The following is a 26,516-nucleotide window of genomic DNA, read 5'->3' on the forward strand; positions in this document are numbered from 1 at the left end:
AAATGTCCACCAAAGTCAAAGGAATATTAATTAGAGGCAGAAGAGGAGGGAGCAGGGAGCTGGCCTCACCAAAGGAAGTTCATTTATTCCCTGGGAAAGAAATGAAATGTGAGTTCAGGAGGTAGAAGAGAAACCTTTTCAACTCTTCATGGCCAGTCTAGAAATTGAATGGAAGAGAGAGATGAGATGGTTAAATGTGGCAATAAATAAGTCAGAAATTTCCTGTAGCCTTGGAAGAGAAGGTGATAGGGTCAAAACTGCTTCAAACTCTGTTTTTGGATATTGAGGAAAAGTCTAAGAGTCAGCAAACTTTTTTGTAAAGGGCCAGCTAGTAAATATTTTAGGCTTTGCAAGCTATAGACCTATAGTCTTGGTTGCAGTGCATTCTCCTTTGTTTCTTTTAACAACTCTTTAAAAATGCTTTTAGAAGAATTCTTAGCAGCAGTTTGTCCACTCTTGCTCTAGAAGGTGGTGTGTGTGTAAATTTCAATTCCATTTTAGCTTGAAGAATGCTTATGGTGAAGAGGATTCTGAATGAGGGAAAGACTAAACTCAAAGCTAACTACCCAGTGATCCTCAGACCCTAAATAGGGCAACACTCCCAGCACGAAGAACTAGCTGGAGGAGGGAACCAGATTTGAGTGAATCTAACGGTCTGTGCAAAAGCTGTTCAAAGTGGAAAAAAAATCGGTGAGTGTGATTTGAGCAGGACACTGAGCATCTGGCCAAATTAAAGCTGGGGAACTCCCCCAGGAGCTTTCAGAGCAGGCCCAAACGTAGTCTGGAAGCTGGGGTCAAGGAGAGGCAAACGCTCAGGGTGTTTTTTGACCACAAAGCAGGGGAAGTCCTGGGCTTTGTAATTACCAAGCAGCTGAGACTGCACTTTGGGAATAAGTAAAATCTCTGCAAAATGTAACTCACCTGCCTGGGATCAGTCTAAAATACCTTATGGGGTAGACCCTGATGGACATAAAGAAATTATGCCTGAAAAATTGGAGTCTGGGGACCCTGGGAGTTCTGGTGCCGGAGAGGAAGAGGTTAGAAATGTTCCCTTCCCATTCCCCCACAGGAACCACTTTTCACTAGGGAGGACAAAGCAGGCCTGAAGGTAGAAAGTACAGAGTATCTAAGGAACACCTGACAAATATGCTTCTGAGAAACCAAGGGAGGGGCTCCCCCCAGATGCTGACTGAGAAGACCTGAGGGCAACAAGTCTTAAGCTGAGATCAACTTGTCAAGAAGATAGGAAGAACAATGCTTCCCCCACCCAGCTATAGCCTGGGGCTAGAGCATTTAAGACTAAATAAATGTTCGGTGCCTAATTGCCAGGAGGAAGGGTTAGTGTGGGTGGTAACCACAGTAACCACAGGTGTCCTGAAAATAACCATATATTTCAGTTTCCAAGGTGTTTTCCCCACCGTTTGATCTGAAGTTCACAACAAGTCAGTGTGGTCCTAAAACATGACAGAGATTATTCTCCCAAGTTTTACAGATGAGGAAATTGAGGCTCAAAAGGGTTGAGCTACTTGCCCCAGTTCTCACAGCTTGTAAACAGCAGTGCCACACTCAAATCTCTCAAGAGTTCATATCCAGTGCTACTTACACTACTGCCAGTGTTCTTAGTGACAAAACACCGAGGTGGGAAATGGCCGGCAAAGAAGTACATCCACGGGGAGAGGTGACCCACTTGGGAGCTGGAGAGGCTGGGGACAGAAATGAAGTTAGAAGGTCAGGATGGTAGGGATTTCCCTGGTGGTGCAGTGGCTAAGAATCCGCCTACCAATGCACGGTTCGAGCCCTGGTCTAGGAAGATCCCACATGCCGCGGAGCAACTAAGCCCAGGTGCCACGACTACGGAGCCCGCATGCCACAACTACTGAAGCCCATGTGCCTAGAACCTGTGCTCCGCAACAAGAGAAGCCACCGCAGTAAGAAGCCCGCACACCGCAACAAAGAGTAGCCCCCACTCGCCACAACTAGAGAAAGCCCACGTGCAGCAACGAAGACCTAACGCAGCCAAAAGTAAATAATTTATATATATATAAAAAAAGGTCAGGATGGTAGAGCTGTGAAAAAACTTCAGGCTTTCAGAAGGCTGGGAATTGAAAAAGTTTTTACTTTGAAATAGTTCTGAATCCAGATTCTGCATTCCAAGGAAACAGGGAGATGAGTTTTTAAAATATTGAGGGTATTCTGGGAAAGCCACCAAGATAGGGTTGGAATGGCTTCAGGGTTTTTTTTACCTGGGGCAGAGGGGTACACCGAAGCAATGACTTTGCCTGCTCGGTTCATCACAGATGCTGAGAAAAATAGCTTTGATTTTGGTTTTAAACACAAAGTGAGATGGGGAATTGGAAAGGATTATAAATGACTCATTTACACAAAAAACCTGTGTCATGAAATATGTTTCCTTGACCCGACAAATATTTCCTAGGTACCCACTATGGGCCAGATACAGCATGTGCTAGGTGTTGTGGATACAGCAGTGATTAAGACACTGTCCATGACCTTGGGGGAACCTAAAGTCTAGTTGGGAATCGAGAGAATGAATAGCTACAAGACAGTATGAAAAGTAATCTGATAGAGAGAGGAGCTAGGAAGGGAACTGGAGCCTACGGAAAGAGGGAGGGAGCTAGGGACGAGGTGCCGTTAGCCCACAGCACACCCTGACTCAATGCCTGTCCCACTCCCGAGGGAGGGGAGTGGTAATTGAAACGTTGGAAACCCTATAGTATATGAAACATGACACCTTGTGAAATGAACTACATAAACTGTGAAACAAAAGTTGTGGTTCTATTGTTCTGCAATGAGGTAAAAATTGAAAAAAAAATTTTTTTATCCAACTAGAAACCATGAACCATGAAAAAGTAGGAGCAGCCTTCCCTTCTTTCCCACCCCTCTGACACTATGCTTCGAGAAAGGGGGCTATGGGAGTAGAGGCATGGGACATCAAACTTCTGTAAAATGTTTGGTTGGTTAATGTCGCCTGGGGAGGAGCATGCCAGGAGTGGGTGGAGGGGGAGTATCATGATCCCAGATTTATGCTCTTTGATCTGGAGATAACGAAGAGGAAAGTTTATCCAAATGGAGGTTAAACCTATGGCTTAGGGTCACCCTGGGTTAAATTTTGCCACAGAGGGAACTGCTACTAAATAGTAGGAAAAAATATTGCCACTTAGGATGGAAAAACTCATACAAGCCACCTGTTATTACTAATTACATGAATCTCAAGTACTTTGTTCAAGCCATCTATTATCTCTTACGTAGAAATTACCTGGATTCACCTGAGTTTATTTCCTTGTTTCTTTTTAACAACCCTTTGTATAGACATTTGAGTTTGTATAGAAATTACCTGGCTTCACAGATGTTGATTGCTTTACTAAAAATATAATAATAATAACTACTATTACAACTATTATTATTTATTGAGTACCTACCATGTTCCGGGACTGTGTGGACAACACTCTGAATCCTCACAGATCTTTAAATATCTACTCACCGTTCCCACATCCCTCCAAAATGTAAGCTCTTTAAGGGCAGGGATTTTGCCTGTTTTGTTCACCAATGCATTCCAAGTGGTTAGAACAGTGTTGAGCACATAGTGGATACTCAATACATATTTGTCCAACCAACAAATTATAATTCAGACTTGAGAGGTCAAGTGATTTATCCAAGGTCATATAGCCACTTGAATGTGGGGATCTTAACCCAGTTTGGCCTGAATGAAAAACTGCTTTGTTTCTCCCACTACACTAGGCCGCCTTTTGGTAAAACTATTCCTGGTTTACGGTTCTGATGGGAATACAGGAAGCGACACCATCCATAAAGTCATCTGGAACAATCTTCTTGCCATCAAAGGCCTTCAGCCAGCCAGTCACACTCAAATGAATCTACTCCCTAGCGCTCATACTTACACTGTCTTCCCTCTGATCTCACAGCACTCATTTGCTAGCCACCAAATAAATATACCACCTTGTGCTTAAACAGTTCACACCCACATTTCCTTGCCATACTTCAAAACTCCCCGTTATACACCAAGATCAAGGAACTGGGAGGCAGGAGGATACGGATGACACTTCTGACATAGCTTCCCACTCCAGCATTCGGCAAACTTGTCAGCATCTGACAACTGTCAGCAGTCAAGAGTTGCAAGGAACCCTAAAGATCATCTAGTTCAATGTGCCCACCTAGTACAGGAAGAACTCTAACAAATGACCAACTCAGGCCAGCCCATGTGTATCCCTAAGGAAGTAAGCAAGAGGGTGCCAGGCCATACACAAAGCTATAGGATATGCCTGAAGCTTCTTCCTGGACCAATGATTTTCCAGACTGGAAGACAAAATTAAATAATTTACCTATTGAATAATTTAAGTATTATTTGTATACTAAAACCACTTCTGATATAGTTTATCACATAGAATATGCAATTCACATGAATGTTTAAACAGGAGACTAGGGTAGAGGTTACTGCTTAGGGAATATTTCCCTGAAGAAGTGACATTTAAGTTGAGGCCTGAGAAATAAGATTGAGTCAGCGAGGTGAAGAATGGAGTGGAGAGAGGTATGTGTAGGGTCCTTGTCAGAAAGAATAGTATGGGCAAGTGTTCTAAGGCAGGGAAAAGTGTGAGATTCAAAGAGCTGGAGGCCTGAGTGTTTCAGGCCCACACTCCACAACAAGAATACTCTATTATCCCAGAATCTCCTGCAACACCTCCTAGGAATCCCTGTTTCGTTCATATCCTTCCAAAACACTGTGAAAATCTTGGGAGAGGGGAGAAGCTCCAATTGCCTGGAACTGAGATGTCTGTAGCTGCTCCAGCGGCACCCCAAATTCCTTAGCCAAAACCAGGAAACCAGGAACACATCGCTGTTAATGCTTAAGGATTTTCAACACTCTTGCTAAAACCATTCACTAGTAACTGCTTGGTATAAAAGTAAACTCTAGTCAGCCATTGCACAAAATATTAGCTAATATTTGCATATGGCTGTCATTTTATCCTCATCGCTCCCCCAGTGAAATAGGTGCTGTTATTACTCTTTTACAAATGAGGAAACAGGCTCCAAATGGGCCCAAAGTCACATAGCTAGTGAGTGACAGAACAAAGACTGTGACACTAGGTCCATTTGGTGCTAAAACCCATATGCTTAGTACGACGCTGCCCCACTGAGCAGGGTTAGTAGGGAAGAGTGATTACCAGAGCCTTAATCCCTGTAGGCCACTAAGCGAACCCATTGTCCTAACTCCTGGAATTCCCTAAGAAGATTGAACAGAGGGGCATAAAGAAACGGTGTTAAGTGACTACTAAAAGCCAGGAATCATGGTAAGGCCCCTAAATATGTTATTTCATTTAATCCTTACAGCAACCCCATCACGGTGGAGAAATTATTATCCCTACTTTACAGATGAGGGAGCCGCAGCCCAGCATGGTTAAGTAATTTACCTCATTGGTGAGTATTTGAGCTGTGACCGAAATCCAGGCTTGAGTGACTCCAAAAGCCTACACCTTTTCCATCAGAGCACACCAAAGATGGCTTAATATTTAACCCTTCCCAGGTTACATATTTGCACTTTAACAGGGGTCTTTCCTGTGCGAATCTCACGGGACCGTGGCGAACGTGAATAGAAGGCTAATTGGGGGCTGCAAGGTGAGCCTGCCTTAAATCACACCGGAATGGCATTGACCTACCCTCTCCGCGTAGTTACTGAAGTGGGGCAGCATGCCAGAGAAGATAAATCTCTACTCCAGTCACAGCCTTCTTCTCCAACTGGGATAACAACTCTCAGACGCTCTGGCAACTACAGGAACAGAGAAAGCGCCGAATCAATCAAGAGTTTATTTGCAAAGTGTAATGTCAGAGGATGAACTTCCTTTAAATCCTGCTAACTCTGTACAGTTAAACAGCTTACTGGCTCAGGAATGTGATTTGCCTCTGACTTGCTTTCAGTGATTTATTCTTTATCATTGACTAAATCGTCTTCTTCCTCTCATCCCACCACCTTTTAGAGCGCAGACTTTGATGTGTGTTCCTCGGTCTCCCTACCTCCCTCTTGCACCAGCTAACCTAGGACTTTGCAAACAAACCCTACTGAGAAGTATGGACAGTCTGGGCCTTTCCAGAAACTCAAGCTGCTGAAGGAGATATGATATTTAGTTAAGCTGAAGTGAAGCCCTGCATAAATCATAAAGAGGCGAACCCAGGTTACTCAAACAGGACCCTAGGAGGTGCTTGGGGAATAGACTTGCAGGCAGCTTTATTTTTCTACAGCCGATTTACTTCCAAAATGCTGGGGCCCACAAGTACCCCAGGAGTAACTTGGCTCCCAAATGCTGGAGCAGGTCTTGGCCTTGGAGCACAGTTCTGGTGTTGTTTCCTGAATTCCCACATTGCTGTTTTCCACGCATGGATCAGGCTTCAAACTTCCTGTGTCTGGACTGTGTGTGTGCGCACGTTTGTGTGTGTGTTTATATGCTTGGGAAGGGTGGAAGGGGGGAGGAGGGGAACCCAAAAGGAAGAGAATTTAACTCAATGCTTGTATTGCATATGTATCCCTTTGATCCTTTCCTGTTCAGATAAAGCTGCTATTTTCTAATCAGCTGGCTTCTGTATGTGCAACGGCTGGTATCCTTGTGAATAAATAAGAGACTGACTTTAAGAGGTGTCCCGGAGAAGGCTGCTTTTCAGTGTTTGTCGAATATATTTGAAGGGTATTTTTTTTTCTGGAGTTGGGGGGAAGAGGGAGAGTTATGTGGACCCATAAATCCTTAGGATTTATTTTCCCTGGTGTATGTGCTTGCCTCTGCTTTTGTTTCTAAATACATTTAAATGATTGAGTTGTTCACCAGGCAATTAGAGGAAGATGTGCTCATTTCACACTCCCAGTTGACTTGGTGGGTGGGGAAGAATGTCATTCAATACAAAGCACTATGGTTTTGTGGTCTTTCCTTCTAGAAGAATCTAGCCAAGGATCAAGGAATCAACTATAAACCATGTTCTCCTTTGTACTTTTCCTGTACATTGGGGAAAATATTGCATGCAAAGGGCAGATTTTTTAATTAAAATATTTATTAGTTGCCGAAATAAAAAACCAGGAGGTTTTACACTAAAACATTTGACTTCTGGTTTCTCTTGAAAAATCAGAAGTCCTGGCTACATTGGGCCTGCATTTCCTGTGGTGTTGACCAAGCTGCCCCTTTAGAGGGGTCCTGCCTTCTTAGCAGCCTCCATAATTGGCCTTGTCTCTTGACACTGAGCCTGAGGGTTGGTATCTTAAACTTTTTTTTATTTTGGTAAAATATACATAACAGAAAATTTACCATGTTAACCATTTGTAAGTATACAATTCAGTGGCATTAAATACATTCAAAATGTTGTACAACCGTCATCACTATCTTGTTCCAGAATTTTTTCATCATCACAAACAGAAACTGTGCTCATTATACAATAACTCCCCATTTGTCCCTCCCCTCAGGCCCTGATAACCACTGTGCTACTTTCTGTGTCTGTGAACGTGCCCATTCTAAGTAACTCAGATAAGTGGAATCACACAATATTTGTTCTTTTGTGTCTGGCTTCTTTCACTTAGCATAATATTTTTAAGGAAGACCTTGATTTTTTAATTGCCTTTTTTTAGCGCATAGACATTGAATTTTATTGCATTTTTGGCCACACCCCTCGGCTTGAGGGATCTTACTTCCCCAACCAGGGATTGAACCCAGGCCACGGCAGTGAAAGCACTGAGTCCTAACCACTCCTGCTTTTTATTGCATTTTAAAGGAGGAGTTGCATTTCACTGAAAAAAGAAAAAAGTCAAATAGGACAGATAGTTTGGGATGAAGATTCTTGACTTCTTTAAATGATCATTACATCCATTATCGATATGTGGAGGTTCTTAATGTACTTAGGTAACCCTGCATCTTTACACAGGTGTTTTACAGTTAGTGGTTAATTCTCCTGGTATCCCCCAGAGGCTTCTCTATATTTTACAGTCAGGATATGAAGACACAGGGATGCTCTGGGGATTAGTTAAATGTGTGTGGCATACTTCGCTGTATAAACTCACTCTCTGGAACTAGTTTTCGCTCCCTGCTCTCAACTTCCACAGCTTTTACTGTCAATCCCATTCATTTAGCACTTAGCATATGCTTGTTAGTTGTCTTTTTCTGTATATACCCTTGAAGGCAGGAGCCAAGTCTCATCCCTCTTTGTTTTTTCAGTCTTGTCCATAATAGCAGCTCCATCAATGTTTGCTGATGTTGGCCCCCCTCCCCCTTCCTTTTAAGTAGAGCTGGCAAAGCATAGCTTTACATTCAGACTCAGTTTAAACAAACTGAAGGGTTTTCAGGGTAAAAACAGAAGGAAGTCTTGCGTGGCAGGGGAGAAGGAACACCTAAGACGCTTAGAAGACCTGGGCAAAGACGAGGTATTAAAAAACCTGTTATTAGCCACAGGCTAAGAAAGTGACTCACACGGGGCCTGATCCACCATGAAATTCAGTGCTGTGCTCTGCTCTACCCCAACAAAATTCAAAATTGGAGGAGATCAATAATGCCCAAGGCAGGATTTGAGGAGGGGGGTATTAAAAGAATTAAGTGTTTTAGGGGTTTCCATTGTATGAAGGCCCCACTAGCTGTGGGGAAGGCAGGTCTTGGGAGGGCAACTTCAAGGCTGGGGACAGGCATTCTGCAAACAGAGCCACCAGACCTTTGCTACCAGGGTTTGTTTCCCAGCATCTTCTGTAATGGCCTGAATCACCTCTCAATAGGGGAATGAGTAAAAGAATTTTGGCATATGTATGCATTGGAACACAGAACTATCATGAAAAAGAATGAGGCAAAGGAAGTTATCCTGAGATGGAAGGATATTTAAGAGACATTGCTGAGTAAAGAAATGCAAAGTGTGTGCGTGTATGCAAATAATATATCTTGAAGATTATACACATGTATGGAGAGAAAGGGACTATGAGAACAGAGTGGTGGAGAGGAACTCTTTATGGTCCTAAACTGTTTTCAGTTTACCATGTGCATATTTTTAGTTTTTAAATATTTATTTCTTTATATATTTTTGGCTGTGTTGGGTCTTTGCTGTGCGTGGACTTTCTCTAGTTGCGGCAAGCGGGGGCTAGTCTTCATTGCGGTGTGCGGGCTGCTCATTGCGTGGCTTCTCTTGTTGAAGAGCACGGGCTCTAGGTGCGCGGGCTTCAGTAGTTGTGGCACGTGGGCTCAGTAGTTGTGGTTCACGGGCTCTAGAGTGCAGGCTCAGTAGTTACGGCGCACGGGCTTAGTTGCTCTGCGGCATGTGGGATCTTCCTGGACCAGGGCTCAAACCCGTGTCCCCTGCATTGGCAGGCAGAGTCTTATCCACTGCACCACCAGGGAAGCCCACGTATTTTATTTTTCCCACTTTAATAGCAGTGTTAATTTTAGCAAGTATCCTATTGCCATTCTGATCAGTAGTCGTCTGCAGCATATACCCATCCTATCCAGCTCTGCTGTCCATCCCTCCAAACAAAGCTGGAATAATCTTCCTTTGTTTCACAGACTAGGTGTCTCCATGTCTTTAACACTCAAAATCTCACTTTCTCCAGGAAAAATCACCCAAATAACTTCATCTCACACATAAACTGAATCATATCAAGAATCCATTGTTGCCCATGCTCTGGCTTCTGAATTCTTGCAGCAGCTCTAGCAGAGCTCTCTGCACATTGAGGCTACCCCACTACTTTTCCTGTACCTGGTTTTATTCTGGGACCCTGTTCACAGTGAGATGGTATTTCCTCTGAGCACATTTCCTCTTGCATGCTTTGGTCCACAGCCCCTCAGAAGCTCCCGGTAGGCAGGCTTGAATTGGGTGTCATTTTCTCATTGGCATGAGTTCCTTATAATAGTTCTGCATTGTCAAGGCCTTACATACAGACTCGCTTCCTCCTTATAGTGTTTTCTAGGAAATACGGATCTGTAGAGAATGGTGGTTTCCATGGTAAATGTTCCCTCATATTTGTTTTCTTAAGTTCTCTTCAGAGATACACAGTATGATTTCCTCTTTCAGTACCAGCACCACAATAGACTTAGGTCGTGGCACCACTGCAGAACAGTTTAAAGAAGAAATCTCACCTATCCTGGATAGAAAAGGAGTAATTTATCATTCTAACTTCAGGGAGCCACAAAGTGTAGGAAAAGAGTTGACTTTTAAAAATAAAGCCACAAAACCTACACACCTTGGCTATAAATGCTTAAAACAGATGAGCAGAATATTTGATTCCCAAACACATGTGAGAATCTCCACCATGTGACAGACACAAGTAGGAACACATACACGTGTGGAGTGCTTTGTGGTTTACAGAGTTTTCACACACAATTCATTTTATTTTCATATACCAGTGCCAGTAAGTTAATAGGATATGTTTTATAGCCTTTATTTACAGATAGGAAAATGAAGCCTCAGAGAAGTTAAGGGACTTAACGAAAATCGCACAACTAGCTGGTAAGTGCTTGAGTCTGAAACGAGTTCTTCCTTTAGTTCCAAATTCCATCTTATCCTGCTATTTCTTTGTGCTTTCGTTTCCCGGTTGTAAAATGGTTGATTTTCAGTGTCCCAGGAGGCTGTTCTCAACCCTCTGTGTTCTTCAAGCAATATCAATTTTTTCGCAGCCGGGAAATGTGAACACCACATTGACACTTCTCATACTTTCCCCCCCTCTTGGCCTAATGAATTAAGGGGGGAGAAAAGTTACCTGTTCCCAGAGGGCCGGGCAGTGCCATAAAGGTGTACTAGAGCCGGCCGACACACTGCCGCATTCTCTTAGGAGACTGAGAAACCAAGCGTCTCGTCTTTCTTTTCTCAGCAGTAGCTGGGGGAGAACCGAGAGCTAGACAATGGCCTCTTGTTTAGTTTTATTAATTTTGAGGGCGGGTGGAACAAAAGAATCGGATCGACGACGCAAGTAACCAATCGCACAGGAACCCTAGGCCAGGATTCGCCAACCGATAGCTGCCAAAGAATGGTGGGCGGGATTTACTCCTTGGGCCGGCTCCGCCCAGGCCGGCCCTCAGTCCGCCCCAGAGGCGGAGGCTTGGCAGAGCTCCGCCCACGCCACCCCTGCCGCCAGCGCGGCCTGCCAACTGGAGGGGGGCCGGGACGCAGGGTGGCGCGGGGGAGGAAGGGGGTGGCTAGAGGGAGTGGAGGAAGAAAGGAGGGTGTCTCGCCGAGTTGCGACCTGGGTGGGGGCCTGCTGGTCATAGGAAGCAAGAGGGGAAGGAAAACCAAGGATCGCTGCTCCTTCCTGAATTATTTTAAGCAACCTTTGCAAGAAGCTGCTTTTCAGCATTTCTATTATTTGTTTTTCTTCCTCCCGCTGTGGGGCGGGGAGCTGCACTAGCTCTCCCACGCGACTCCGCTCCGCTGTTGCCGTACACTATTATTGGAGTCTTTGCAAAACCCTTTCGTTCCTCCCAGCCAGTCCTTGCTTAGACTCTCAGGGCTACTGTAACCGAGTCATGCCACTTTAGTGGGAGGACCAGAGTGAGGGCCCCCCACCCCAACTTTCGCCGGAGTGGCCGGACCCCGCCGATCAATTGTTTGAACTTCCCCGCCCCCTAGCCCCGCCTCTCTTCCGCCCCCCACCCCCCCACCCCGCCCCGAGGGTACAGGCCGACTCCCTCCCTTCTTTCCCCGCCCTCTACTCCGCCCCACTCCCTAATCCACCGCCCCCCGGCTCCTGGGCGGTCCTAGCCGCTCACCGCAAGAAGAAAAGCCACCCGTTCGTCCCCCTTCCCCTACCTCCAATCCTTTGCCCAGGAGCTGCCTTCATCGCAGTCACGCCCCTTCCTTCCGAGGAGCTTTCTGGCTGCCTAAGCTGGTAGACCCCCTGATTTATTCCTCCATCTCCGCTCCCTTTCGCCTCATCTTCTCTTAGTTCTCACAGCCCCCTCCACCCCCACCTCCAGTCTGTCTCGCCTCGGACCATCCGCTGCTCCACCCTCCGGCCCGGTATCCTGCCTGTGCACTGCCACCAAGGAGAGCCCGGACGGAGCAGCGAGGAGGGAAGCAGCCGGGAGTTGGGGCTTCCCTCCTGCCTATCCCTGGCCTCTGGCCCGGGACCGAAGCCACTTGAGCGAGCAGAGTCGTCACCTTGTCTTCGTTGCCTTCAGGGGTAGGAGACGCGTGGTTACTTTTCGCGGGGAACTGGGGCAGGAATCCATGGTGGCATGAACTTGATCGTAACCTCCGCGTGAGTGAGTCAATCTAGATGCGTGTGGGGATGCCTGTGTTCTACTTTGCTGGCCGAGAGTTTTCCGGGATGTGCAGCAAGTTAAATAGGTTAAAGAGTCTGCGCACTTTCCGCGTCCTACAGAGATGCTAATGGGTACCACTACTAGATGGTACTTTTACTTTCTTGCCTCCTGGGGTCCTTGTAGGTCTCTAGGTCATTAAGCACAAAAGGAATTAAAGACCAAAGGAAACTTGAGCTACGTTTAGCTCATCTGGAATGTACGCGCTTATCTCAGATTGTTAGATGCGTTACTCCTAATGCTTGGGGTTGGGGTGGGGGCTCACACTCCCCTCCGCCAGGGGCTGTGAATTCTTGAAGCCTTAGCCTGGAGTGATCTGCAGTGCGACACTCTTTTAGGTATATGTGTGTGTGTGGTCGTGAGGAGAGGGTTGCCCCTTATTTGCTTTATGGATGTTAGTAACTAGTTTTGCCTGATCATGCAGGTGTGTTGAGGGTCCCAAGCCTGGGTCACTGTACGTAGGTACTTCAACAGCAAGATGGACTTATCAGTATATGCAAATGAAGAGAAGGAAAAGTGAGAGGGAAAGTACAGTCTCTGTAGACTGAGCAATCCCTGGTAAATTGCCACTAATAATAATATAATATCAATAGTAATTTGCAGCAAGGGACTAAATACAATTAAATGAGAGAGGAAAGGGCAGTTTGTGAAAAACGGCATTTCCAATCTCTAGCATGTATTTTAGAATTTTCTGACACCTTGTGTATCAAGTATCTAATTTAGTTTTCCTTCATCCTCCCTGTCCTCCCCCATCCCCATGAAGAGTGGAAGTCGGGAGGCAGATTAAATCTTTTAAAAATGTAACCCTCTTCTCCCATTCAGAGAGGAAGATAATTAGTCACCATAATCTTCAACAATGGAGGGCTAAGTGTGTGTAAGTCTTCTTGAACTAGGCTTTGTGAAAAGTCCTTTCTTAGGACAGTCTTTGTGAAGCTTTCCCAGTTAGACCTTTCAGCACCCTCATTTACTAGCTAAGAACAGTTTGAAATACCATTTTGGCTGTGGGATAAATCTTCACCCATCTCCCACCTACCTCCAATTGAGCAAGTGTGGCAAACTTATAAGAATGGTGGTGTTCAAAAACCAGTTACAAAGATGTCCCCAACACATTGCTTATTTGGGAACAAATTATTTACTTATATTTTTACCTAAGTTCATTAGTTGGTTTTAATGGGGGAAGAGAAAGCAGGAAGGAGAGAAGGAACGCTACAGGGTGACAATTTTAAAGGCTATCATATTTCAGATCAGCTGGAAAGGAAAAGTTGGCCTGACCAAACTATATTTTATAACTGGCCTGGGACATTTTAATAGCCAGGTGGTTGTAGAGTAGTTGCATCTATTTACAGATGATAACTCAGGTTCCAGCTATTCTGTATGGGTTTATCCGGTGTCATTTACAGACACTTTCTGGCACTACATCATACTTCATTTTAAGATACTTCTTTCTTTGGAAAAGTCTATGGCTCCGTAAAATTGAAAGTGCTTTTTCTTACTTCATAGTCTAGATATGAAGTAAACCTCTGACCATGCTTATATGTAGAGTAACTTTTACGTGAAAGTTGTGGATCTGTTTACCTATTTAAAAGATTTTAGAAGGGAATTTAAAAATTCACATTCAATACTGTTTTGGATTTGGAAATTGAAATCTCATTTCTGGTTTATGAAGTAGGATTTATTAGACTAATGCATTAGTAAGGCGTTTTGTGGAGTTGCTTTTTCTGAAGTTTTGTAAAGAACGAATCAGTCTCTTTCTAGAATGCCTTAAGAACAGTTTATTCAAAAAGCAGAGGGATGGATGCTATGACCTTGAGGTCCCACTGAGTGCCAGAATTCTAAGTGGGTACATCTGCTTCTGTGCCTCTCCTAAGAGCCCTCTCCCAGGGCCTGTGCCTTCTTTAAAAGGGTGTCTTTGTAATTAAGCAGCCCTTCTCCCCCATCCCCCTTTCTTCCTCTGATCCAACTTTTTAAGGGCTTTTCTCCATTTGGAGACAAGAGGAGTTTCTCACATTCTTCTACTTTCCTCTTAAGGTTTCTTTTCCTTTCTCCCCCCAAAAGCGCCCCAAAGTTCTCAGGATGGTTAGAAATTTTGTTTTGTTGGGGTGAGGGGGTGTTACCAATGAGGAAGTGTTGAGGATATATTCCTTCTTGAGAAATGTTTGTGACCAGGTAGCCTCCTCCATGGAGACTGAGCATTTGGAATGCATGAGAACAGTCTATTCTTAGGGACTGTCTGGAAGAAATTGTCCTTTGCACCCATTAAGCCCAGCTTAAACCCACTGAAAGGAGTGGAGAGAGGTGTGTGTGGTCGTGGCTGAGCCTTTTAGGATGGTAAATGGGTAAATGTTCCCAAATCTCCTATTACATCACCTCTTTCCCCCATGGATTGAGTGGGTTTGGAGATCTGCTTGACAAGTTAATTAGCTTGGGACTAAACCAATTTGTTTAGAATTGTGCTCCATTGATTTCCTGTCCCCAGGAATTTTCGTTGGTGGTTTACTATGATGTGTTGTCTTTAGTCTTGCTTACTTCTTCGTTTCTTGCTGCCTTTTGTGGACTTTGGTCCAAAATCTAGGGTCCCACCCCCAAGTCAAAGGTTAGAATTTGGTCTCAGGAACTAAGGGGGCATTAAACAAGCTGCCCATACTGCTTTACTCTCCTCCGTGGTGGGCTTCTGACCCCTTTTAAAACAGAGAAAGGAGGGATGTCTCCCCTTCCACACACAACACACAAAATCTGAACTAGAAAAAAGGAAAAAGCAGGAAAATAGGAGGTCATTTGCTTTATAAAAGAATCCACTACAGTTTTCTTTGAAAGAAATAGCTTTCCTAGTTAGTGCCTTTGAACTAGTGCCTTGATATATAAAAATTCACTATAACTGAGACTGCTCAGAAACATATTTATTGCATAAAGGAAGGCATTAGAATTTTGTTGTAATGATTATTTCTTGAATTAAGTGAGGCCGTTATTTGGCCTTTGAAATCTTTTAGTTACATGGCATGGAGTTAATTGTCTAAATCATTCTGGCTTGTAATAATGCTGGCCACGTTTAGCCCCAGCCTACATCTACTTGTAGAAGAGAGCTAGTATGATTTTCTGGAAATATATCAGACTTCATGGATTTTGGTACGTCTAAGGATGGGACTCTATCCCATATAGGTAAAAGATTTAAATTCTAGTTGTTGTATTTGAATAACCCAAGGATCCAGAAAATTTTTTCTGGGATTCTGTTCATGTATCTAGCAAGGCTGTCGAAAATAATAGCAACGGATGCCATTTTTAATCAAAGAATCCACAATAAGCTTTCCTAGTGAGCCTATTGGTGAGAGGGGCTTGGCTCTGGGCCCAACTCTAAATCAGTTTACCACCCTTAGCAAGTTTCCTCCTCTGTAAATTGTGGGAGGTTGGACAGGGTGATTTTGAGAACCAGTTATCAAAAGCTTATGGTTCTCTTCTTAGGCCTCCATTTCTGGTGTGAATGTGAATGATTCCTACTAGAATGAGGTGTAACGGTTGTTAGAAGTGCAATCATGTAGTCACCTGGATGTAAAAAAAAACCCACAAAAAACAAAAAAAAAACTCTAAGGAGATATCAATAATCAATATATCAATATAAATGCATTGTATTTTGTATTTTAACAACATATCAAATTAAAAAGCTAAGACCCTGCCCAAAACTTCATCAAGAATCCCATCATCCTAACAGATTACCTGTGTTCATTTTATCTAGTTCCTTTCAAGTCTTTGTTTCTGTACTTGTATGAATTTTACAGAGTGAAGGTCATAGAAATGTACAATGCTGCTTTTAAATTTTAAAAAGAGCTCACCTAAGACTTAGCTTTGTAAACCTATGTAGAGGAATGAAGTCAGAACCTGACTGAGTACATATGAGGAATCACACACGCTTGTTCCTCCAATGCCAGAAGAAACTAACAGATTTAGTAAGTAATCCCTAAACCATTTCTGTAATTTAGGGTGTTCATGTATGTAGCAAGGCTTTTAATGCTACTCCCTTGACCTCATTACCCTTCCTCCACTCTTTTTAAGCAGAAAGAGAACTAGGATTCACTGTTTACTTTGTCTAAATCATTAGCAATGATTCTTAAATCACTGTATCATGATATCCCATCAAGAGAGTACAAATTTGGGTAGACTATGAAATCTCCCGAATGAGAAAGGAAAAGCGGGAAAGCACAAAAATTTTTAATAGCTTTGAAAATAATATGTTTAAATTAGAATAAATAATAGTAAGGAAACTAAGGGCTTTAGATAATTAAATAAAAGACATGTAGGTGTAGCAGGATGACCCACACATAAGAGGTTCTTCGTTTGAGGCTTTACCATATAATGAAAGTTCAGTTACACGGTCCTTTAATTTTCCTTTGATAATGAAGGTATAGTATACATATGATCTCCAATTTTGGATGGACTCACTCCTGGAAACCAATGGCTCTTCATAAATTAGATTAAATTTCATTAGCCAGAATAGGAAAGTAAAGTATGGGTTTCAGTACTTAGAAAGTATCAAGTTAAGCACAGGAACATTTTTTATGATATGTGTACATGGGGAAAATGCAGATGGATATATTTGCTAACATCTCCTAAGGTGTTTTTTGAAAATCTACTTTTTTTAAACTGTATAGGCTGCCCTTGACATTTGTTAAGTCACTTTCACTATTGTCCTAACTCCATGAAATATCATTAGACTGCATGACTTGAAGCCAGGCTCTGGGTTTCTCTGCCCAACCCTTTCTGACTTGCCACGTGACCAAGGGTAAATGAATTAGATGCTCTGAGCTTCAGTTACCCTTCTGGGAAGCAAGGATATTAATATTTCACAGAGGTGTTTAGGCATGCTTCATATTAGGCACATGCTTTGAGGTCATTGGATGAAAGGTGTCTGCACGATGGCGGAGCAGGCTTATTATAGGGTTCTGAGCAGGTGTTCACTTTAATGAGCTTTGCTCTCTTATACAGTGCCCTTTGGTGCCTCAAATCCCTTACTGACTATAATTGATTGTCCCAACATTTGTATTATTGACCCTCTTGGCTTTTATAAAAAATTAAGCATTGTCATTCTGTGTGGTAAGTTGAAGTTCTAATAAGAGGACTCTAGCATCTGCTGGGGTGATGAAAAATAGCTTCAAAAAGAGACATTAGTTGGTATGTGCCATAGAGATCAGTGAGTTCTTCAAAGCTCTTCCAAAAGATTAAAAAGAGTAAAAAAAAAAAATTCTGCATGTATCTGTGTGTGTGTGTGTGTGTGTGTGTGTGCGTTTTAAGGGGGAAAGTTTTGAGTAACATTTGCTTGTGACACATACTGATGATAGCCAGTAACTGAAACCCAGCCATTGTAGTGTTTTATACACAGCTGGTTTTTATTAATGATGGAATATTTATGCTTGCTGTACAATTCGTGGCTCATTTCCATGTGTATGTTAGAACTTAAATACCCCCCAAAGCAACATTAAGATAACATTAAGTATAAATGTGGCCAAGCTAGAAAGGGTGGATTGGGGGAGTCCTCTTTATTCTTTTTGGTGTTGCTTCAGATCACAATAACTGCCCCCCAACTTTAGGCATTGATGCTGATCTTCTTTTTTTTCCTTTATATATCCCATAGCAAACTTCACATTTTGATCCTTTTGATATGGACAAATGATCCCCCCCCCCTTTCATAATGCAGATGAAACTGATGTATGTGTTTTTTAAGAGCATATTTTCCCTGCACATGCTTCTCATTATCCGAGAGGCCTGGACTCAATCAGTAAAGGAGCAGAGAAACCACATAATTGAAAGGAGAATGACGGTGGTGCATACTTGGAATATTTGTGGGAAGGAGATTGCTGACATCAGAAAATGTAGTGGCCTGAGTGTTAACAGCATTGAAGAGAAATAAGCTTTCCGTGTTTCTGTGCATTGAGAATTATTTTTAAGGGGATAAAAATATGGGCCAGGTTTGACATCCTTTTATGAAGTTGCCCTGGAAATTTTGATGAAGGTTGTTATAGAATGGTTCAATTAAAACCTTCCCCATTAGGAAGCTAATTAGTACATCACTTACTCATTTTGGTTGTTTTCAAGGGGCATGGATTTGCATTGAATTAACGACATTCTTTTCCATGTGATAGCAAACTAAGATAAAAATCACAGATGGGGAAAATTATTTAGATTGCCTATTTTGAAGAAATCTAATCTCCTCTTTATTACATTTAGGTTTTCAGTTCAGATTTTTCTTTCACTCTGTTTATATACAGTGATCACATTTTAGTTTAGTAGCTAGTTTTACTTTCTGGATCATGGGCTGTAAACCAAAGCTTGTTAATTTGAGTTTCCCATATGAATTGAAGAAATATGACAAATGACAATAAACCATTCTATTAAAATAACATTTGGGCTTTTTTTCCTCCTACAATTAGTTTCTCTTTGGGGTGTGTGTGTGTGTGTGTGTGTGTGTGTGTGTGTGTGTGTGTTTGGTGGAGGCAAATTGCTTTTCTAAAAAATAAATTTATTTATTATTAATTAATTAATTAATTAATTTTGGCTGCGTTGGGTCTTTGTTGCTGCTGGTGGGCTTCCTCTAGTTGCAGCGAGTGGGGGCTACTCTTCGTTGTGGTGCACAGGCTTCTCATTGCGGTGGCTTCTCTTGCTGCAGAGCATGGGCTCTAGGTGTGCGGGCTTCAGTAGTTGTGGCTCACGGGCTTTGTTGCTCCGTGGCATGTGGGATCTTCCGGGACCAGGGATCGAACCCTTGTCCCCTGCATGGGCAGGGGGATTCTTAACCACTGAGCCACCAGGGAAGCCCCTGCTTTCTTTTTAAAACAAAAATTTTTGGAGCTAAGAAAAATTTGATGACCACCCCCCCCCTTTACCCCCTAGAACATTCTGTCTGCCTCGGGCTCTCAGTTAGGCTTCCATTAGGACAACGTGATGACTTTTCTGTCCTGGTACTTTTTGTGACTACACTGAGTAGTTCTCCCTTGGCAGCCTGAAGGAGAGTGGTTATGATGGGAACTGGAGTGCAGGATTTCTAGCATGTTCTTTCTACTGTACTCCATCTCATTTAGGGAAATGAATACTTGCTCCTGAGGGTTCAAGGCCATTTGCAATAGAATAAGTGCTCTGTAGCTAAATATGTAATATGGGTCTGCTGTAGTCTTCCTTTCTCCCATAACTAGTAAGGGACAGTCATTCTGTACATATATTCCCTAATGTTATGCCTGCGGCATATGTCTGCACTAGGTCTGGAGAGTAAGTGGGGGTGTTGGCTGAGTTATCTAATTTGTAGTTTAACTGATTTCACCCTACCCCTTCCTGAGAAGTCAGGGTCTAGATTTAGTTTTGCAGTGGCAACTCAGTCAAGACAGGCTCCTGGGGCTTGCAAGTCAGAGGGAGGAGGGGCAGCTGCCTTTGGGGAGTGACTCAGGCCCTTTGGTATGAAGATATGAAATTCTGGCTTCTGTCCATGCACCTGCTGGATGCCACACCTGCAATCAGCACCTGAGCCCCACGCAGACACAAAAACCAGACTGAAGGCAGATGGAGCTCCCTTCAAAAGGGGTACAACAAAACGGGGAGCTCCCAATTATGTTAGTGGAGCACGACTGTGAACGATTACATCCAGCCGTTCTAGTGTTGGTATGGGGAAATGTCTTAGATATTTTCTTACAGGTGCAGTGCACTGGCTTGCTCGAGAGAGAGAGAGAGAGAGAGAGAGAGAGAGAGAGAGAGAGAGAGAGAGAGAGAGAGAGAGAGGAGAGAGAGAGAGAGAGAGAGAGAGAGAGAGAGAGAGAGAGAGAGAGAGAGAGAGAGAGAGAGAGAGACTGTTGGAGTCCCTAGGGAATTTGCTTTCCTAATTAATTTCTCCTGTGAACTGTCCTCTTAATAATTGGAGAGTCAGCTCTGTAGAAGTTTGTGTCTAGTAACCCAGCACAGGGCAGCAAGTCACAAGACCTGGGTTCTGATCCTGGCCTCACCAGTAAGCCACAGTGAAACCTTGGTCAAATTAATTATCATGAGCTATCTGTCCTGGACTTAAGCTTCTCCGGTTGTAAAATGGAATTAATCACATCGGCCTTTATTTCCTCACAGAGCTGCAGAGAAGGACAAATAAGATAACAGAAGTGAAAGAGCTCTTGTCTCCTTAGAAGAAAGGCTGAGAAACTTAAGGTAAGAGTATTATTGTTATTGCTATTCTGTGTCTTTCATTCCTTTTCTTCTCTTTCTGTTGCCTCTAGCAAAGTCTTTGGAAAGTTATAGGCAATTATTAAACATGCTTTATGTACCAGTTGATATTTTAGGTGTTGGGAATGATACAGAGGAAAATCATGCACCCAGTCCATGCCCTCTAAGATTGCAACTTCCATTTCTGGCTCAGCCTATTATAATGATTTCTACCTGGGTACTTAGAAGCATAAAAGACAAGAATTAACTTCATTTTTTCTCTCTGCATTGTAACTGGGGACTTCTGTCCCTGGAGCGGTGTACTACAAGGTCTAGATTGAAGGTATGTGGGGGAAAAACCGTGCAGTGTAAATAAAGGAATTTCTCTCTCACTCCCACATTAGCAAAGTACCTGACCCTTGAATGATCACTGTTTTTTCAGGCGTCTATCCTGAGCTTCATCCTTGGTTCTGTTCTGCTCCTATTCTATATGATCCAGCCCACTCTTTGACCTTAGCTGTTATCCATATGCTAATAACTCCCAAAGATGTATATCAACCTATCTTTGACTCCTCCCTTTTCAGCTTCCCCAACATTGGTTATCAGATTCTATGTCTCCTACTCAGTTCATGAGTTTTTTCCTCTAGGAAGTTTTGTTCAGGTGGCCCAGAGTTTTTTTGCAGGGTCCTCTGCATTGCCTGAGCTATCTGCTCGTACCTCTGGTTTCCCATTGGATTGTGACCCCTCTGCTTGACTGGGAGCTCCTTGAGGACAGGACCCTGTTTTATTTCTCTTTTTTATCCATCCTAGGGCCTATACAGTACTTGGCTATAGTAAGTGCTCAATAAAGTTTGTGGAAAATATGGTGATAAATGTTGTGATAGAGATGTGTGTCCAAAGTCCAGTAGGAAGACTGAGAAGAGAGAATTAAATTTCCATATTGAGCAGAGCTGGGGGCAGGGGGAAGATGGAGAAGGACTAGGGAAAAGTCTTCAAGGAGAAGGTGGAGAGCGGAACTGCCCTCTTCTGAGAGTTCTGACAAAGCAGCCCAGGAAAGAAATGCTTGTTGTGTCTGCTCTTGCTAAGCCAGGGGCATCCCTGGCCAGTTGCCTCCCCTGCCTTAGGACTGGATGACTTTTATGGTCGGATCTGCAAATAAACCTCTGTCTATAACACATTGACCATGTAAGACAGGTGCCACTTAGTCATATAATATTAAACAAGGCTGACCTTAAATGTGCCTCTTTAACCGTGGTTGAAAATAGAGGTACACACACAGGCTCATGGGTCATGTATGCTTAGTTCTATACAGCAAAATACCCTTTAAAATATATTGAAGATTGGTTCTGAAAATTAACAGATTGAAGTCTCAGAATGTAGCACATTGGGTCACTAGAACTGAATGTCTTTGAGCTGACTGTCAGATCTTTCCAAGGGCAAAAATGAAACATGATATCAGCCATTACAGGCCATGAACCTGTTCTCACCCACCTGATGCTTTTACTAATTAGCTTCTTGGCTGGGTGGCAATTTGGGGCAAGTGCATGCAAGCTGGATTCACAGGGGAGCCCACATTCCACTCTGCCATTTCGCAAGCCACTGGGATACTACACTGCTCCTCTTGGCTTCTTTCCCTCCCAGGAGTCCTGCTCTGCCCTGGTGGAAAAATGGGAGCAGGAGAACTTTTCATTAAGTGGAGAGATTTCATGGGGCTCTGGCGTTTTGTTAGTTTTATTTATTTATTTTTTTAGTGGGTTGTCTGAAAACATTCATGTTACTTGACCCATTAATTTCACTTCCGGGATACTATCATTAGGAAACAATCCAAAATATTGAAAAAAAGGCTAAATCACAAAGATGTTTTTGTAACATGATTTAGACTAGCAGAAAATGAAAAGCAATTTAAATCTCTTAATAATTGGAGAATGGGTCGGTGAATCTTGATACACTGGTTTAATGGACTGTTACACACAATGTCTGTTAAGAAGTCTATGCCACAGCATGGAGAAAGTGCTGATGACTAAGTGAAATGTAGGACCCAAAATGATATGTACATTAATATTCCACTGCTTTGTAAAAATACAAAAACACATAGGAAAAAACTAAAGGAAATATTCTACAATGCTTGGGTTGAGGTGCTGGGATTATGAGTGGGTTTTTTTCTCTTTGTTCTCAATATTTGCATGTTGTGCTTATATTACTTGTAGAATAAAGTAAAAATAAAAGTGGGTAGTATGCCAGTGAAGACAGGAGATTGGTAAAGCAGGCAGCTCGTAGGTATATTCTTAAACTTTTCTGGGTTTATGCTCAATCTGATTTCATGGACTGTTTATACTTTTTCTGAGGCAAGAAGAAATAGGATATTATGGTGTGATCTGTTCCTCCCTTGGAATGGGTGTGCGTGGAGGGAGGTGGAGGGGTGGTGGCAACAGGATTCTCCTTGTTACTCAGTGTTTCACTGCTCGTGTACACTTTAGGGTTAATCACCTTTGTTGCCTATTACCATGTTCAAGCTAATTGTTTTAGAGTTCAGAAGAGTAAAACTACCAAATTGACCACGCCTTGAGTTATCATCTGTGAAACAGATAACTGACACTGGTCCAAGATTTGGAAATGCCAAGGACTTACTGTGGTTCTTAAAATAATTTTCCAACCTAATCTAGACAGAAGTAGAGATAGGAGCAAAGAGGTGGGGCCAACTCAAAGCCTGTTCTTAAGCTAGCGCTGAACTTAAATAACAACAAGTGCCAAGTTGGTATGATGTTGACAAGACCTAGAACAGGGTCCTGGAAACATTGATCAGTGGAGATTCCTTTTGCTTTCCAACCTACCTGCATATCGTAGCCTAGAGAGGAGAGATTTTGCAGGGTCCTTCTGCCATACTTCTGGCTAAACGCCTTCCTCTTACATTTTTGAATTTTCCCTCCTGCCTTTAACATTTTACTTACAACGGAATTGGAAAATTGAAGGTAGCATTAAGCCAGGTTTATAATCTGTTAAAACCAGAGTCAATTCAATTTAATTAATATTTATTAAGCATCTTCTATGTACGAGCTAATATGCTAGATAATATATTGTAGTGGAAGTGCTATTACCCTAGAAGTAATAAAACCTGCACTCTGGTCCTGGCTCTGACCACTTTTAAGCTCTAGCAGCTTCATCTATAGAAAGAGAGGGTTGAAGCACTAGATGGTCTCCCGAGAGTCTTTCTACTTCTAGCCTTCACTTATCTAAGGACACCTGCACAAAAGACTGAGCTGCAAATAAAGGGTTTAAAAGAAAAAACCCTTACTTCATAAAATTGCTGTACCCTTCTAGAAAAAGACCCCTTTGAAAAAATAATATTCATAGATAATATTTATTGAGCCTTTACTATGTACCAGGCTCTGAGCTTAGCACTTTACATAGATTACTTCCCTTAATCTTTATAACAACCCTTTGAGGTATGAGCACCGTTAGCCCTATTTTGCAGATGATGAAATTGAGACTTTAGGGAGATCAAGAGACATGTATGAAGTCAGTTAGTAAGTCATAGATACAGGATTCGGTCTTGGGCAGTGTGACTCTAGACCCAGGCTTTTAACCATGGTATTTATACTGCCTGCCCATTACCCAGTGAAAGTTTAGGGATAACCTGCAAAGGGACCATTGTTTCTTACCTCCCAAAGGAAGCAATTAGTATCTTGCATTGCAAGACTCTTGGGAAAGCAGTTCTCTAGGACACTTCAGGCCACAATATGGACCAACATGAGAGGACATGAGAGAATTCAGTGGGCTGTTTTGCATCTTTGTGTGTGAGTTGGGTGTGTGTTGTGTGTGAGTGTGGGTGTGTGTGGGTGTGTGTGGGTGGGTAGAGGCTGTGTGTGTGTTTTATGCACAAATACGTGCACGTAGGTATAGGGAAAACTTTGAACTGGCTTCTTTCCATTTAGCTGGAAGTAAAATGGTATGAAACAAGTTGACCAAGATTTAGCAGAGAAACAGGTTTCCTAGACTTAGATTCTTTATCCTGGTTGGTGGAGTGAGGGGTGGGGGCAGAATAGGAGGAGGAGGTAGAAGGGATAGAAAGAAGATCTTATAGGCAGATTTCAAAATTAATTGAAGGGTAGGAATTCGGTCTGCCCTGCCCACCTTGTAATGTTGATTTTCTGGGTCTTGGCTTGGGAAATATCTGGGCTCTCGCTAATGTGTTTCATTTTGGCTCGGCCCCTCAGGTATACTGGGAGTGGCCGATGACTGCAAATGGAGTAAGAATTTAGCTTGGCCTCGCTGCCCTGTTGTTGTTACAAAAGAGTTGAATATATAGATTCCAATTGCATTTTTAAAGAGAGAACCATGGATATCCTTTCTTCCCCTATCAAGTATCCTCAGGGACAGTCTGTTTGTCCAGGGGAAACAAGGTTATTTTATTGATTGAAGATGATGTCAGACCCCTGGCAGTGGCATGATTAAAGCTGTGGGCAGATTAAAGGTTGCAGAGTTCATAACTATTTTAATTCTTGCGCATGAGACAAGGAATCTTTTCCTTTCCTTTCTCTAATAAATAAATGGAGTAGTGTTCCCCTTCTTATGTGACTCTTATCATGTAGATGAACATAAGTTCTTTAAGGAAAAAAAATCAGTAAACTGGGGAGGAATCAGAAAAGCTTTTTTCTTAGACGGATTTCTTTTCCTCTTTTAAACAGAAACAAAAAAGGCCAGGGGGCGGGGTGGTGGGGAGGGACAATCTGTGTCCGGTTGACATAAAGTGGTTTGGGTTTTGAAAAGGATATGGAGGAGAGGGGACAAAATTAAAGGAAGAGAGTAAGATTTTGGATATGTAAAGTTTTCTTGGTGAGGAGCTGGGTGCCAGGAGCAAGCCAGTCAAAATCAGCATGAAGAATCTAAATAGTACTGGAAAAGAATTGTAGTGGTTTCTCACCAGGGGCTCAAGTTTAAAAGCCTTGGGCTGTTTTCTGCGTGTTTCAGTTGAAGAAAAAAAAAAGACAACTGTTTTGTTCAAAATTGGACAATAGAAGCACAGCGGTTATTTACCATAGCTCTGTTAATAGCCCAGCTTTGATTCCAATTAAAAGTTGTTCCTCTGTTTTGAAATTGGGGGAGACACCCAAAAATAATTACCTTGCATATTGGAGGTGATTTTGCTTTTGCTTGTGATTATACGTTGGACCGAAACAAGATGGAAAGACAAATTTCCATGTTTGTTCACTGTATATCTGTTCATTTTATTTTTGGCAACATTGCAAGGAAATAATGTTAAATTAATCACTGTGTGGTTTTGTGGATTTTTTTTTTAAACTTGGATGTTTTGGACATGCTCCCAAAATACAGGGATGCTTGTGTGCTTCCTTTGCATTGCTTTGCTCCTCAAATGGTGTCCCTGGTGTGGATTAAAGGCTTTCCTTTAAGTGATATGAGTGAGTCATGGCTAGGCCAGGGAAGAAAATAGGAATGTAGAACATGTGCCTCTCACCTAAACACAAACCCTTCAGTTTCATAACCATTTTGGTTGGACCTGCAGGGCTTTTCTGAGGGTCAAAGGAGTAATTCGAAATGAGGACTATGTCAGATCCATATCTGGTGGGCGTTTGCATCTAGTCTCTGTAATGTGAGTCCAGTAGTTTCCTTTTGTGGAGATACTGGGGCAGTGGAAGTGCTGAGAAAGCAAGTTGAGGCATCTTCTTGGAGAAGAGTTGCTGCTATGTGTGGAGAAGGGCAATCACTTTTGCTACTCCAGTAAGAATGGATGGGCCATTGATCAGATTGTAAGCTCTGTGAGGGCAGGAACTATGTGTTGTGCGTCCTTTGTAACCCTCATTGTGTTTAGCACAAGGCTGGAAAATGTGTGGAATAGCCAGGATGCAAGAAGTACTTAATGACTTGGTTGAAAAGAAGCTTGGGTTTTCTTCTGCCCCCCTGAGGCTGTAGCAGTTAAATCAGGAGCTTCACCGAGTGTTCTTTTTTTGTCTAAAATCTACCTTTTGATGACTGCCTTCCCGTCTGGGATGTGGGCCAGTGAGTCTCGCTTACCTTTCCTGCTACTGATAGCAGTTTAAATGTTGCACC

General features: G+C 42.8%; 1 protein-coding gene and 1 long non-coding RNA gene across 3 annotated transcripts in view; one reads left to right on the forward strand and one right to left on the reverse strand.

The window, feature by feature from the left end:
* LOC137217420 (uncharacterized) overlaps positions 1–26,516 on the reverse strand; it is a 132,699-nt gene that overhangs the window by 31,040 nt on the left and 75,143 nt on the right. The gene's annotated exons all lie outside the window — the stretch shown is intronic.
* Positions 11,699–26,516, forward strand: part of AMOT (angiomotin) — a 63,064-nt gene continuing 48,246 nt past the window's right edge. For both annotated transcript variants that reach the window (XM_067724213.1, XM_067724215.1), the window contains exons 1-2: positions 11,699–12,151; positions 20,379–20,456. The gene's annotated coding sequence lies outside the window, so the exon portion shown is untranslated. The remainder of the gene's footprint in view (positions 12,152–20,378; positions 20,457–26,516) is intronic.

This window comes from Pseudorca crassidens, chromosome X (genome assembly GCF_039906515.1).
Source record: "Pseudorca crassidens isolate mPseCra1 chromosome X, mPseCra1.hap1, whole genome shotgun sequence".
NCBI lineage: Eukaryota > Metazoa > Chordata > Mammalia > Artiodactyla > Delphinidae > Pseudorca > Pseudorca crassidens.